The 17255-nt window shown below is 37.6% G+C and overlaps 1 long non-coding RNA gene across 2 annotated transcripts in view; it reads right to left on the bottom strand.

Moving 5' to 3' along the window:
- Positions 1–2104: 2104 nt before the first annotated feature.
- The window catches only part of LOC148125772 (uncharacterized), a 53243-nt gene continuing 38092 nt past the window's right edge, over positions 2105–17255 (bottom strand). For both annotated transcript variants that reach the window (XR_015743429.1, XR_015743430.1), the window contains 2 exons: positions 3359–3421; positions 2105–2341 (listed from right to left, as the gene is read on the bottom strand). This is a non-coding gene — a long non-coding RNA (uncharacterized LOC148125772). The remainder of the gene's footprint in view (positions 2342–3358; positions 3422–17255) is intronic.

The following is a 17255-nucleotide window of genomic DNA, read 5'->3' on the forward strand; positions in this document are numbered from 1 at the left end:
TTTCCTGATCAATACAGGTTTTGTTTTTACTTTTGAACATGGATTTAATCTAATCTTATAATTCTTACAGCAAGCATTCTTGCTTGATTAGGAAGCAGTTCCCACTTGCGAGTCTTCCAGATAATTTTATAATGACCATATAGATCTTTTAGACTCTTTATAGAAAAGGTAATGATTTATTACTATTCTTGCCTGCATGGCATTTCTCTAGCAGTGACTCATGTGGCAAAGTACAGTTGTTGCTCAGATCTCTATTACATGCTCCATCAAACTGAGGGCTGATGGAGAACCCTGCAGTGGCTTTTCACTGAGCTTGCTGGTGTTACCTTCCCACAGAGAACATTTTTCAAATACACCATGTAGCTAATGCACAGACATGCTGTTTATTTTCACTGTAGGTTACAGGTTTTAAAAAAAACCAATTTCTTTACTCTATTTTGGTAACAGAAATCTAGGGACAGATTCATCTGTACCAGTTTATTTCCTCTTACAATTACTGGATTGAACTTGTTCAAAACAGTATATTTCAGAAGTTCATGGATGCTTGACCTCTTCAAGTTCAGCAGTATATTTGACTCTGGTATGCTGGAAGGATACGTTGCAAAAAGTTGAAGGTGCCAGGATAAAGGAGGTGATAGAACCAACACAAATACCGATTCTAGTCTAATCCAATCTGATTGCATTAACTTGATCTAAATGTTGGAGGGAGAAAAGCATGGGAAGAATTTCAGAAGGGACTTTCCCTAATTTTCTGGAGACCAAAAAGGAGAAGGGAAAAATACTTTCAGTTTTGCAAGATTCTGTTAATGTAATCTTACACTAAAGTGGGATTAGTTCACCTGGGGGTGCTTCTTGTCTGGACTACCATGCAAGGCTCACAGCAATCTTACAAAATTCCAAGTATATTTTGTTGCCTAGGCTGTGGTCTTCCTCCCAAGGTCATTTTCATATACATTATACACTGGGGTGGGGACATACAGTCTGAGCCTTCAAATTATTCCAGAAAGTTTATCACGTTTACCCAAACACCTAGGGTTGGTTGATTTCATCCATATATGTGGTTTTATGTTGTGCTCACTTTGGCAGCGCAAACTAGAATTGGCTTTAAGTTCTTATTTTACTGTTTTAATTTTGAGCATCTTGGTTTTTTTAGTGCATTTAATTACTACTATAAGGCACCAAGAGGGAGGTTGATTTTGCCGGAATAATTATGATAAATAACCCCCCTTCCTTCTCCTATTTAGAAATTACAGTTGTTACAACTTGTGCAGATGTATTGAGAACATCACTGGATATTTTAGGGAGCATTTGCAAATCTCTTAATAGGTTACATTTAAAGATATTTACTGTATTAGAAATTAAAGACACATTTGCTGTCACTCTGACTTCTCATGATTGTTTGGTGGGATTTTAATCTTTGGGTTTTTTTCCAACATAGGCTGACAAATAATTTTGATTTTTCAGACCCCTGAGAGGGACTTGGGAGACTGCCCCCAAGGATCCTTAGACACACCCATTGAGAAACACAACTCTAGACCAGACTTTTGACATTTCTGGTTGGCACAGTAAAACCATGTAAAGGTAAACTGGAATAACCCAGAAGAAGTTAGAAACTCCATCCGAGGGCCATGCCAGATACATGAGATTACTAACAGACCCTCCCAGTAGCCAGCTCATTCTGACCTTTGAGCGTTTTATCTGTATTCCTACATCTAACAATAGAGATAAGGCGGTCAGCTTTGGAAACCATTTTAGCACCAGAAGCTTCCACGCTACCACAGAGGGGGGATTTCTTTAGAGTGTATGTAGTTACGCATAATAGCATTCTTCTTTACAGTCAAGGTCATGTCATCCTGCACCTGGACAAGGAGTGGTTAGAGGATGTCTCAAGCTTGGACGGATGGTGATTGGGTCACATGATGGACTGAGGGGTACAGGGGCATGGATTTTTCAGTTACTGAGGGAAAATCCAGAACTCTCAGATTCAGTTTTTTCCAGATGTGCCAGTATGACAACTCTAATAAAATGGAACTTTGAGAAAATGTCTGTGTCAGGTGAGGCTCCATTCAAAATCCAAGAAAGAAAACCTTAGACTCCATTGTTTTAGAGAAAAGGACTTTTACTGAAAATTGATATGGTAGCATCAGAGGAATACAAGATCTGAGGCAATAGGCGCGAAAATCACATATAGAAATTTATGCCAATGTTCCCGCCAATAGTTCAAATTGGCCATCCAATCTGAGATGTGCATAATGTCATGTGGTGACACCTTCAGGCGGTGTTTCAGACATCTGGCTCACTATGGAGGTTGACCTCGGCCTGCATAGATAAGAAGCTGCAGCTGCGCAATAAGCAAGTAAGCATAGTCAAGAAAATTTTCCCAAGTTTTACAGTTCACCCTCTCAAGCCTCCAGCACTCTTCCCCCTTCCCCACATAGCCCAATTAATCTTCCCTTCCCCCCCCTCACCCCCGTTTCTATGGCAGACAGAAAGACAAGCAGAAGAAGGATTCTTGAAGGCTGACAGTATGTCTCAGAGTTTTGGAGTTGGGCTTTGTTTTTCTGGAACGCCGACAAAGGCAGAGAGCGTGAGCATCTGACTCTAATACCTAGAGAGAGGGGAGCAGGGTTTCACACAAGAAACACTTCCCATAAAAATATTCTTAGCAAGGAGCCAATTCACTTTACTAGAAAAGTCACAACACCCTCCCTTGATATGATCTCCTAGAGACGATATTGTATTCAGTATATCTTTGGCAGAGGGTTGTTAGCTAGATTGCCAAGCTATTGAGGAAATGTCATTGGGCGGTGTTCCTCAACCTTGGCAGCTTTAAAATAGGCAGATTTCCACTCCGAATTCCCCACCCGGCATGCTGGGAATTGAAGCCCACATATCTTAACGTTGCCAAGATTGAAAAACATTGCCCTACCCGTCTCACTTAAAAATATCCCTGCCCGGAGGGTCTGCTGGCTGAAATGACCATGTCGCTGATAAGATAAACTATCAGGCCATCTCTAGCTGTTATTACCTTTGAATTACAGGTAGCCTAGTGCTCAAATTATAATCATTTATTTAATGACCTTTCAAAGTTACAACGGCACTGAAAAAAAGTGACTTATGACCGGTTTTCACACTTGCAACCATTGCAGTATTCCTCCCATGGTCACACAAACAAAATGCAGATGCTTGGCAACTGGTTCATATTTATGATAATTGCCATGTCCTGGAGTCATGTGATCCCTTTGATGACCTTCTGACAAGGGGCCGCCAGAGCCACTTAACAATCATATTGACAACAACTGCAGTGATTCGCTTAACAAATACGATAAGAAAAGTCGTAAAATGGGACAAAACTCACTTAACATGTCTCACTTGGCAACATGAATTTTGGGCTCAATTGTGACTGAAAGTTGAGGACTACCTGTATTATAAAAAAAATAAATATATATTTTTTATATTTACATATAATGATGTATGCCAAAGCATATGTTTATAGCAACACATCAAGGATTATCTGTAAAAATGTTTTTAATTGAGACTTCAATGAATAATTAGAATTGCAGAAAAAACAATTGCTATCCAACCTGCCTTCCACTGACGACCTGTATACTGCCCAAGTCAAAAAGAGGGCTGTGAAAATATCTACAAACCTCTCACATCCTGGACATAAATTGTTTCAACTTCTACCCTCAGAACAATGATATAGGGCATTGCACACCAGAACAACTCGACAAAAGGACAGTTTTTTCCCTCATGCCATCACCCTGCTAAACAACTAATTCCCACAACACTGTCAAACTATCTAGAAAGGTTGTATTACATTTATTCTTATCATCTTTCCTATTACCCATCTCCTTTTCTACTTATGACTATAACTTTGTTCCTTGTATCTTTACCAATTATATTGTTTTATTTAGTTTCCTAATATGATTTATGTTGACTACTTATTTAGTATCCCATGACTATCACTAAGGGTTGTATCTTATGACTTATGATGAATGTATTTATCACTTTTAGCTTTTATGTACATTGAGAGCTTATGCACTGAAGACAAATTCCTTGTGTGTCCAATCACACTTGGCCAATAAAGAATTCTATTCTATTCTATTCTATTCTATTCTATTCTTTTCTTTTCTATTCTATTCTATTCTTATTCTATTAATAAGTGACACCAGATACTTTGAACTTTAGCACAGGATTAAAGTTCAGGAAAGAAAGAGTGCTACATAATTAGTTGCTCCAAAAGGCCATATTTTACTGGGCTATTTAAGGAAATCCTAATGAAAGAAGGGACATAAATTAGTAAATGTTTCTTTTTCAGTAATTCCCTTAATATTTATTAAATAAATTCCTTTTTGGCATTCCCCTCTGGTCTGAACTACTCCCTGTATCTGAACCAACCTGCTGGCTTATAACTGGCCACCAGGTGGCAACACACTGATAAATACTGATTAAATCAGGCATGTTCTTCATCTATTGAAAGGCCAATTGCTGAGTATGGTTCCCTGAGAATGTTATGATTTACAAAAGTAAACATTCATTGTCCTTTGAAGAAAACTAGGTTAGGAAACAGACGTCACAAGAATTGTTTTGACTATTGTTATATGGAGGAAAAGTTCACTGAGAAAAATCTATGTAGTGGTTAGGAGTCAAAAATTATGACACATAATCAATCAGTCAATCATAACAACATCCTGAAAGCCTGCCTGAGCAGAATTCTCAGTTACATCAAAGATGTCTTGGGTTTCCTTTTTACTCATCCTATGTTTCCCAGCTACATTGATGTAGTTAAAACCATTGTTGCATTCCTCTTTCAAAACCATCGCGATACTCTCTAGGATTCACATAATGTGCTGATATCTCCTCAGATTAAAACGTAACAAGAACAGCTAGTCTATCCTGCTTCATTTTAATTCTGAAATCAGAAGTCAAGATTTATAGAAGGCTGAAACATCTGAAGGTTTCCTTCCTCTGATAAGGGAACCAAGACGATGCTTGTCTCAAAACCAGGCCTGAAGCCCAGGGGACATGAATTCAGAAAGTCATCCAAGAGAAATTGTCTATCATTCTGTTGAACATCTTGTTCAGGAACAGAATGTTAGCCATTGGCCATTTTGAGTTATTATTGATCCAAATAAGCTTTTGTCAGAAGTTATCCAGTTATCATTTTTTGGAAAGAAACTGGGAAAACATTTCTGCAGTACTAGAGTTTCTTATTCTTTAAATACCCTGCCATACAGAATTTTTTGAATTTTCCACCTGTACTGTCTCATATTTTCTGAACATTACTGAGTTTTAAATATCTAAATTAGGGAGGGAGAGACTAAATAGTTGCACAATGTTTTTGTTTAGTAGAATTAGTTCTTATCAATTTCAGAGCACTTTTTACTGTAGGTATTTCTAAATCTAATAAGCTTTAACAAGAAAGAATTCAGACTAAGCTGTTGCTGAAGTCAATAAAATATCTCATTCATACTCCTTAAATTCAACAAAAGTGGTATACTTGTATCTATGAGTTTTCCACATTATTCCTTCATTGCATTGTAAATGCAGATTTATTAAGGAACATCTTGATTTTTTTTGAAGCGACACCTTGCTTGATATATTGCTAAACACTATGCTTTTGCATAAAGCATATTTAAATTTTTTATAATATAGAGCTCATCCAACTCTTGAAAACTCTTGGCTTATGATTAAAAAGTACAAACAATGCAAATAAGAAATCATAAGTAGCTTGAAAACAAGCATACTGTATAAACAAAAACCCAATCCATCATGCTCAACTACTTTATCACGTTGCCCTAAGGACTGGAGAAACAGACAAATTTTTAATAGTTTTCTGAAGGTTATTAACATGATCGCTGTGACTTGCAAGTGATTTAAGCCAGTTGTAAACTCAGCTAATTATTCTTTATTCAACAAACCTTAAGCTTATCTCAGTTTAGCAGAATGCTTAAGCTCAGTCTTTGTAGGTACCTGTAACATTTTCAGTCCTTAGAGATAGGGAAGGTTGGGAAATATAAATTAGTATACTTAGAATATAATATAGTTAGGGCATTATAACAGAATCTTGAAAGCTTATCAAAGCCCCTGTCCAGTGGTGGGATTCAATTTTTTTTTTTACTATCATTTCTGTGGGCGTGGCTTGGTGGGCATGGCATAGCTTGACGGGCGTGAATTGGTGGGTTCACAGGATTAGGATACTGTAAAATCTCCATTCCCTTCCCACTCCTGGGGGAAGGTTACTGCAAAATCCCAGTCCCTCCCCACCCCACTAACCTGCTTTCCAGCTCCATTCTCCTGTGCAGGGTAATAAAAGAAGACCCAGCCAATCAAGCTGGGGCTCGGGAAGCACAGAAGAGATGGGGGTGGGACAAGTCAGAGGTGGTATTTGCTGGTTCTCCAAACTACTCAAACTTTCTGCTACTGGTTCTCCAGAACTGGTCAGAACCTGCTGAAGACCACCTCTGCCCCTCTCTTTATCAACAAGTATCTACCTCAATCAAGGTAGGAGTTGTCTTAAGTTTCTTTCTCATGTTTTTCCCCACCCAGGTCTCAAATGTAATTTCTGAAACAACTTAGTATTTTGCTGCCAAAGGTGGGTGCCAAACTTGCTCTAGACCAGGGGTGTCAAACCCACAGTATCATGTTGTCATCATATGACATATCACAACTTTTTTCCCCTTTACTAAACCGGGGATAGGCATGGGCATGGCCAGTGTGTGACGCATCCAGCCTGCAGGCCACGAGTTTGAGACCCCTGCTCTAGACAAAGGAATGTGAAATAACCCATATGATCTCTGGATGGCTGCTACCCCTGAGTTAATTACAAAAACAGAAGCTTTTGTAGTTTGCTTGGGAGTTGAGCAGTGAGGAGGCGCAGGGTTCACAGCTGTCATGCAACCAACAGAGATGTAAGAACCGACAGATTCTCATTTCTTAATCACATTTGGATATGCAGGTAGGCAGGTAGCCCTCAACTTAAAACCATTCATTTCAGAGTGGGTGGGAAATACATCAATGTATCCTGTTTTGTGTAACTGAATCAGAAAATAATGTTAGTGATTTTCTTTTATCAGGTTTTAGGAGCAGTTATTCATAGTCAACACTTGGCCCCGTCTTTCTGGGCTTATGTGCATAGGAACATGTTGCCTTCAAGTGGAAATCACTAGCACAGCGTATCAAAGCTGTACTCCAAAGAGCAGTTGGGTATGTGTTCAATGAATGAAGCCTTCACCTTCTGCATTCTGGGGTTTCGTTTTATGTGTGCAGGCATGGAAAGGGGAACAGATTCTGATAGAACAAGTTATGGGAAGCAGTTACTGGAAACTGTTGTAGCTTCCAAACCATAAATACACTGAAATTTAGGAAGAACAACTAAACAGACTCTCAGGTTGGCAGTCAGGCTAGAAATATGGCATATACAGACCAATCCATTTCCTACCAGCTTTGCTATAGATTAAGTTAGAGTTAGGTACAGGTAGTCCTTGACTTACAACAATTCATTTAGTGACCAAGTTCAAAGTTATACCGGCACCGGGGGAAAAAAGTGACTTATGTCCAGTTTTTACACTTAGGATCATTGCAGCACCCCCCCATGGTCTTGTGATTCAGCTGCTGACTCATATTTATGACAGTTTCAGGGTCCCGGAGTTACATGATCACCTTTTGCAAACTTCTGATGAGCAAAGTGGACGGGGAAGCCAGATTCACTTAATAACCATGTCACTTAACAACTGTCTTGCTTAGCAACACAACATTGGGGCTCAATGGTGGTCGTAAGTTATAGGATACCTGCAGGGGTGGGATTCTACCTGGTCAGCCCAGTTCTATAGAACTGGTTGTTATGATTCTGCCCAGTTCAGAGATCCAGCAAATCACGCCACTGGCTGGCTCCTCCCCTCCCCACACACTCACTTCTTATCTGGCATGCATGTCATCCAACTTGCCTGATAAGTTGCTATTTTTCCTTTTTCCCTCCTCGACCATCAGCTGTTCTGCTGTGCCGGGAGATTTAGATTAGCTAGAAAGCAGGAAACCGTTGGACTCCTTGCTTTCTAGCTAATCTTTAGATCTTCGGCTCTACTTTTAAGCAGTGCCGAACCTTCCTTAGGACTGAAGCTTCTATTATTCAGTGCAGACTCAGGTAGCCGATGGTAGAAAGGTAGATCTCTGAGTGAATCTGTGATTTTGTGAGCAACTCAATCTGCCTGCCTGCTTTGCCTGATTTTGGGTAAAAGTTGCTCTTTTTGTAATAAAAAATTCAATATTTACATAAATATTTATATTTACATAGAAGCCATGCCCAGCCAGTCACATGACCACCAAGCCACACCTACAAATTAGGCCATGCCCACAGAACTGCTTGTTAAGAAATTTGAATCCCACCCCTGGATACCCGTACTATTAAGTACTACATGGATTAAACACTCAGCCTGTTTCCCAGGTTAATTTTGCAAGTTTCAGTAGAATTGGCTAAAGCAAAAATGTCCCCCTGGGGACTGAGTTGCAAATAATAAGCATTTTAGGGCTGCTGTTTTAATAGGCAAATATTGTGACAGATGCATTTTCTTCAAACAGATGCATTTTCTTCAAAACTATTGCTCTTTCTCAAATGGTGTCAGGGCTGGTTCTCAGTAAATCAGAAAGGAATTCTTCCCCCTCCCCCATGTTACATAGCACATTCCCTTTGTCTTTTTGGGAATCAAGCATATAGGAGCCTCTGTGGTGCAGTGGTTAGAGTGCAGTACTGCAAGCTTCTTCTGCAGCCAGCTGCCTGCTATTTCGCGGTTCAAATCCACCAGGCTCAAGGTTGACTCATCCATCCTTCCAAGGTGGGTGAAATGAGGACCCAGACTGTTGGGGACAATATGCTGACTCTGTAAACCTCTTGGAGAGGGCTGTGAAGCACTGTAAAGCGGTATATAAGCCTAAGTACTATTGCTATTACACATCAAATCAGATCAATAAATAAGACCCAGCTACTGACAAAGTTTGAAGAGAATCGAGAGTCTAGAAAGATAGTCGCTTAGCTATCTTGTATTGAAAGCTATCATTATCTCATTCCCCAAAGTTCCTACTCTCAAGTATCCCACACACATTTTAAGTAAACTATTCCACCACAAAATGCACAGCCAGACGTTTTACAGTATAGGTAGTCTTCAACTTACAACAGTTCATTCAGTGACTGTTGGAAGTTTCAACAGCATTCAGATTCAGAGACTTTATATATCTAGGTTCTAGACTGAAAAAAACACCATTCTTCCAGAATAATAGATGATGGATAGCATGTTGGTGGATGACCTTGGGAGGTAGCTGACATATTTACCAAAACAGCTCATTCTATCCCAGAAACCATTGATTCCTGCTTTGCCAGTTTACTACTTACACAGTTGTTTGATAGTCCTCAATTTAGGATTACAATTAGGACCAGAATTTCTGTTATAAATTGTTGTGGTCATAAGTCAGGTTGAGCTCAATTTTGCCCAAACTGGCAAAAAAAGTTTGCAGGTTGTAATTGACTGCAGAACACTGCAACCAGTTTATCTGTGATCTGTTTGCCAAGTGCTCAAATTGTGATGGGGTGACAGTTATAAGTGCGAGAACAGGTTCAAACGTAAGTGCTTTTTTCAATATTGTCAAAACTTTGAATGGCCACTAACAAATGATCGAAAGTTCAGATACCTACCTACAGTATATTCCGTTTTTCTATTTAAAATATCTATCTCTGATACATAAATTTTCACACAGTCTTTCTGATATTTGTTGCACTTTATTTTGGTTCTTGGTGAGCACCATGCAAACGTAAACTGTGTGAAATGAGAATTTAGTAGAGAGGTGTTTTCCACAGAAGGGACTTTCGTAAGGTCTTGGCGGAATTAGGAAGGCTTAAAGAACAAGACTTTAGCATGGGACTGGTAGCGGTTTCCAGCATCTTAGGCTAGGGTGACCTACTTCCTTTCAATGAGATATTTATTCATTCATTCATTTATTCAATTTCTATTGCTGCCCATCCCAATAACTCTGAGTGGCTTATATTGCTTACAACAGATATGATTTTGGATATCTGTTGAATGAACTACTCCTGTCTGTAGAATTTGGAGAAAATAGCAATTATACTGTTGTTGGTTTCATTTACATAAACAACATGGAGTAGAATTCAGGAAATAGGGCATCACTTTCCTCCCCTCCTATTTATGTTATGAAATATATAGCGAGATGTTTGAAGTTTCTATGATTTTTTTAAAAAATCCAGTCCTATTTAACTGGTGGCATTATAAGGATAGGTCTTGTCTGTAAAATTTAATGATCAGTTTAAGAGTGAAGTCTTGTGTTCCTATTCAGATATATGGCTCATTAGGTTAACTTGGACCTCTTTTATTTTCAGTGTAATCTCTTTCCTCAATCTGTTGAAAAGACAAAAACGAGAATTATATTCTACCCTGCCTTGATTTCTTGGAAGAAAAGTATAAGGTAAACCCTACAAGTAGATACATTCCTCTTTCATGGTTCAATGATTCCTGCGAATTTTGCTATGTGAACATTCAGACTCTTCCAGAATATATACACCCAACTCTATGTTTGTTTATTGGACTTGATCTTCATTCAGAGTCACAGGAAACAAAATGTGATGATCTTTTCATTATTTGATAAATGCGAAGATGATCCCACAGCAGCAACTGAATGGGAAATAGACATGACTCAGAGCCACATGAACACCCGAACAGATGATAATCTTTTCTCTCTCCTAAAAAGCCTTATTTTGCTGACGTTGCAACTTTTTTTGTGGATACTTAATTTGCAATTATCTCCTACTGTTTTCTTCCCTGTGCATTAATTAAACCTGGTACTTTGTTGAGTTCTCGCACAGTACAGAAGTTACCAGTCTTATTTTACTTATTTTTATTTTATTTATTTGTCGAGCGTGTATTAGATAACAGATATTATAAACATGATTATTAATACATGAAATGGATAAGAATAAAAGGGAGCATTAGGACAGGGATGGTAGACACGTTGGTGTGCTTATACACGCCCCTTAAAGACCTCTTAGGAATGGGGTGAGGTCAACAGTAGACAATCTAAGGTTAAAGTTTTGGGGGTTTGGGGAAGAAACCACAGCGTCAGGTAGAGTATTCCAGGCATTGATAACCCTGTTGCTGAAGTCGTATTTCCTGCAATCAAGTTTGGTGCAGTTTACCTTGAGTTTGTATCTACTATGTACTCATGTATTGTTGTGGTTGAAGTTGAATTGGTCTATCAAATGTTTTGTATGCTTTAGTTAGTCGTACAATATTACCGGAAAAAAAGCTATGCAGGATTAGGTTTACAACTCTTAATGCTTTTTTGGCTATGTTGTTACAGTGAGCTCTAGCACTTAAATCATTACAGATGAGTACTCCAAGATTCTTGACAGAGTGGGGGGTCATCTACAAGGTCATGCCTGTCCAACTTGTATTTTATTTTCTGAATTTTTTTTGCCAATATGTAAGACAGAGCATTTGTTTGTTGAGATTTGGAGTTGCTACTTGTTTGATCATTCTGACACATAGTTCTTCATCTTTCAATCTAATCTCTATAGAGTTTGCAGGTAACATTTTATTGAGCCACGTAATGTCTTAAACGAAACCCACAAGATCCTACAGGAAGACTTCATTCATTCCATTCTTGGAATTCATCCTTGGAATCTTTCCACATCCTGGTACCATCCAACTATCTTGGACTTTGATTACAACTTATACCTGCCTCACCCAGCATGCCAAAATTCATGGTAATTGTCACTGTCATTGGAAAGCAAATTATAACAAAGATCTTGGCTGTTTCTGTTTGTTTTGTTTGGCGTTGTTCTGAATATACCGAAACTTGGAATTGCCCTTTTTAAAAGAGCAGGATAAACTCTAAAAAATGAAACTGTTAATGAATTATAATTATAATACATATATTGCAATTAAATGGTAGATGAGCCCTGGTATAAACCAAACAAGACTAAGGATCTGAAATGATTTATTGTAGAACCTGCCTAGTATTTTGATTTAACTACTTCGTTTCTTTGATTTTGACCTAGCCAAGAATTCCAATATGGCTTAGTATCTGTGAAATTTACTTGAAATGTTACTCAGGTCAACTACAGGCCTCAAATTTGAAGGGCAGGTGGCTGAAAACATTATTTTAACATTTCTAATTGGTTATATATTTTGCTTATTATTTTTATATTCTTTAATAATACATTGAATGAGAATCATCAGCTTGATAATACAAGATTAATTATTTGGGTGTGCATCCATGTATAATCAGGAGAGTACAATTTATGTGCAGGAGGAAATTATAGCTAGGCAATTATCCTTGATTGGTTACGCTAGACTCTTTGCATAGAACATGATATACTATACATTTATTGTGGCTAAATATGTTTTGAGATATTAAAAGTTATCTCACAATATGGTTACGAGGGGACTTGTTGTAAGCATGATCACAATCCCAAAATTCACGTGTATCAAAGATCAAACAAGTGAGGTTGCGAGTCTCATCAGTTTCTGGCCTATCATCACAATTAATTTTGTTTTGTTTTCCAGCTGATAAACATACTCTATCCAATTTTCCTTAGGAAGAATTCTTGTTAGTTGATCTGAATTGTTGCATGTGTATTGATTTCTTGCACAGAATGGATAAATCAAACAGGAAAAAAATTATGTGTCTAATAAGCCAGTATATTAGGGATATAGGGTGTATATGAAATTCTTACTAACATGTACAATGCTTGATGTAGTAGAGATTCTGCAAAATAGCTACATGAGGAACTGCCTTATATTATCACTCTATATTGGCCTGCCTTAGCTGGCATTGAAACCTTTTTAGGATTTCAGAGAGAACATTTCCACTTCCCTTTGGATATGAAAATGGATCTTAGTCTTCCTCCATACAAAGCATATATTCTATTTATCTGTTCTAAAGATCTACACATCCAGCTTCTCTTCTTCTAAAACCTCAAGGGAGATGGGCGGTTCAGAAATGTGAAAAATAAACATTTGTTAGGGAATAAATTCTTCTTAGGCTGAATACTATAATTGTTTTTGTAATTACTTGGTTTATATCAATTCCCATAATGTCATGGTTATGTACACACCCAATCTTGGAATGGATGCAGCCACTTTGCAATTTTAAAGAGCGCATTCGGAGAGGTGCTTCTTTCATCAAATCATTCACATAGTTTTGATAAACCTTCATTAAAATTTGAGAATTTTGAAGTCTTTATTATCTTTTCTACATGCATAAGTCAGAAAGGTATGAATTGCATTTGTGTGATTTGTTTTCCAAGGACAGAATATAGTAAAGAAGAGCTGAGTTGGTTCAAAGGAAGGGATCATGTACTATATTCTTAAACATAATATATAATAATTGTCATATTAAAATGGGTACAGGAAGCCGCTGGGCTTTTCAGGAAAAGAGCAAAATGTTTTTCCTAAATGAACAAGTTACTTTTTCTGCTTGCTTGAGTCTCATTCTTTATGCTTCAAATCTTTTTTCAGATTTGGATGATAATTTATTGGGAAGAATGTATAAAACTTTAAAACATTAACATGGAGAAAAATTAATATAGTATAATGTTTAGTCAGCTGTTAAATCCTCCTCTTGTGTACTGTTAAATAAAAAAGAATCCCAACTGAGATTATTTTGACAATAGGCATCTACTTCTTTCAAAAAATTCTAAGAAATGAGTTCTAAGGACTAATTTTAGCCATCATGGGTTCTAGTTTTGCTGCTATCTAAGGCCTTTTGGACATGAAGCTGTTTCCTTCTTTAACAGAAGAAAACAAAACATAAACAGAATATTTATGAGATATAACTTCTGCTGAGGATTTTCATTCTGAACTAATTTACTACGATATCAGAAGCACTACATCTAGTCAAATTTTCTTCTGTGTGGTTGGAAAAAAATCAGTCCAAACTTATGTATTGGATTGACCCAGAGGTGGTATTCAGCAGGTTCTGACCAGTTCCGGAGAACTGGTAGCAGAAATTTTGAGTAGTTCGGAGAACCAGCAAATCCCACCTCTGACTGGAGATTTTACAGTATCCTTCTCCTGCTACACCCACCAAGCCATGCCCACAGAATCTGTAGTAAAAAAAAAAAAATCCACTACTGGATTGACCAATATAATTAGAGGCACCAATATTTTTTTCAGATGCACAGATGCTTAATTCAGGAGTGTTTGTGTTGATCTTTAGAGCCCCAGATAGCTGTGTATAATCTGCATCTGCTCCAATACCACAAGAGGCTTCCAGGGGCCTTCCTCCCTCTTTTCCCACTAAACTGGGAGCTACAAAAAAGGCATACTTCTATTAAGCTTACAAATAGGTAGACCTGGTCATTGTGTGACACATTCTGAGCAATACAGCTTTGCTGTGACCAGATTCCCTCAACATACTTAGGCCTATTCCGGGGTACAAAAGTAATATATCTATGCATCTTTCTAAAGCAGTTCTGTGATCCTGGGAAAATATATAGCTGCTTTAAAGGATTACACACAGGTGCCATGTTCACACCACAGCACATTCCATATTTTTAGCATCGTTTTTTAGCTTTACTGAGCAACACTCAGTAGTTGTTTGTTTAGTCCCAAACAATTCTGTAAGACAGATTTATTTATTTACATTTATTGGCCACAAAACTCCAATGGACTCCGGATGGCAAACGTAACTAGGAAAAACATAAACATGGCTAAAAACATTAAATCACATAGATAGACTAAAGTAATCAAACCACAAAACGCAACTGGGGTCAAACAAATAGTAAATATCAACTTCCTGGGACCAAAGCCAAGCTTTCAAAACCACAGAAAAGAGGGCCACTGTCCTGAAACCTGGGTACATCATGAGGTATATGTTACTGTGTGTATCACTACATTCTGAAGCTTCTATGGCTTCTGGGTGGTCTTCAAGGACAGACCCCTGTACAACATATTGCAATAATCTAATCATGAAATGATTGCTCTCTAAAAGGCCTTTTGATCAAGGAAAAGGGTGCAATTAGCGGACACGATAAAACTGCAAAGGCCCTCTGAGCCACAGCTGCCACCTGGTCTTTGAGTAGTAGCTGGGAATCCAGAAGGACCGCCAAGTTTGTTTATTTGATTTCTATCTCTCCTTTATTATTTTATAAGTAACTCAAAGCAATGAATATAGCTAATACTGAGGATGAAGGTTCATTTTCCAAGTTTGTGGGTTGGCTTCCAGGCTAGGTAACATCTTCAGCGGAGTTTAGGGGATGTCAGTGTCCCTAACCATAACTCCGCTGAAGATATTTTCTAGCTTGGTAATGAAACGTTCAGAAACCAACCCACAAGCTCGGAGAACGAACCTTCACCCTCATCCTGAACCCTCATCCTGCACCTCCTATCTTCTCACAACAACACTGTGAGGTAAATTGGGCTGAGAGAGAATGACTGGACCCAAGTCATCCAGTTAGTTTTCATGTCTAAGGCAGGACTAGAAATCTCCTTATTTCTAGACCAACACCTTCACTACTATTCCAAATTGCTCACTAGCTAGCTATTTTAACAGAATATTTTAGGTAGGGTTTATTCCGAGTTTAAGGTACTTATTACTTCCAAATTTCTAAAAGAGATAGTTGAGGTTTCACTACCCTGTTTTTCAGGGTAGAGGAGAACATAGCAGAGAAGAGTTGATTCAAGGAAACAGTCACAAGTTTCTTATACACCTACTTGATTTTGTCCATCCATTTCAATTAATTCAATATTATCAATGCATTGACAAATATGCTGCTTTTACATTTTTACTAGAGTGTAAGATCTTGCCACTAGGCAAATTAAAATTTCTTTGAAAAAGGAAATAAAAGTTATTAAGGAAGGGGTTTGTAATAAGATTTGGGCTTACAAATAACATTGGTAGATGGTATATGATTCTGGTGAAGCTGGAATTTATAATCTGTCACTAAAAATAAATTAGACTCTGCTGGAATAACTGCAGTGAAAAACACATTTTCAATTGTGGTGGCTATGGCCAAGATTAGAAATGTTGAGGGTTAAATATTAATTTACGAAAATGTGTACATTTGTCAATCAGGAACCAAAGTACACCCACAATTACCTTTCTTGCAAATACACTGGTACCTTGGTATTCGTCACTTGAGTCCAGGAGTTTTCATCAGTCAAAAAAATGACGCCTACTTCTTAACTCAGATATGGTAAGATATAAACATTATAAAAAGGTCTGTAGTTGAAAGTTAATGGTTTACAAATATATATCACTGTAAATATCTTGAAATGTATATTTATAAGACATGAAAGTTTTTGCACTGTATACTGAGAAATCATTTTACATTATCTTGTTTTAAATTCAGAACCAATTAGGAACAGTTCTTTCAAAAATAATATGTCATTGAATGTTAATAGAAATTTCAACTTGAGACTGTTTCATAAGAATATATATAGTAGGTAATAGAACCTGCAGAATCACTTTTGTGAGATAGACAGCCATACAAATTTGATTAATAAATAGAATACTTAGAAGTAGTGGTTCATTTCTCAGCGTTATACTCAACTTCAAACAAAAAAAACCAATTTTATTCTTGTAACATGGACATCTTAAATTGTCTTTAATATTGATAGAATGCTTTTTTCTCTTCTTTATTTTCAGTACTGTACTCTAAGCTATCTAAATAATAGAATGTCAATAATCTTTAATCATATTAACAGAAATATCACTGCACTGAAACAATGTGATGTATTAAGATTTATAATAGCATAATAAAAAAAGAAAAAAACCTACTTCTTTGTGATATCACAAAGCGGGTATGAAAGTGCAGAGCGAGAACCTATCACTTTCTTCCAAAGGATGAAAGTTTGACAGATGCCATGACAACCATAAAAAGAGGGCAACCATTGCATCAGGATACGAAGATGCTGCTGTCAGCCAGACCCCTGATCCCTTGTATCTTGATGTCATGTCACTGACATTTTAGCATTATCGAAACTAGCTTTAGACCCTTCTCCCTGGAGGCCTGGGAAAGAGGCTTGCCATTACTTGCATTGGACACGGAAGACAAAAACTAAAGGTTGCTAACAAAGATGAGGGAGGCAAACTAATTACCAAAGCACCAGAAGGCAAGACAAGAACCAATGGAGGAAACTAATCAAGCAGAGAAGCAGCCTAGATCTACGGAGAAATTTCCTAAAGGTGAAAATAATCAACCAGGGGAATGGCTTGCCTTCAAAAGTTGTGGGTGCTCCATCACT

This window comes from Pseudonaja textilis, chromosome 4 (genome assembly GCF_049901715.1).
Source record: "Pseudonaja textilis isolate UNSWEBS1 chromosome 4, rPseTex1.2, whole genome shotgun sequence".
Classification (NCBI taxonomy): Eukaryota; Metazoa; Chordata; class Lepidosauria; order Squamata; family Elapidae; genus Pseudonaja; species Pseudonaja textilis.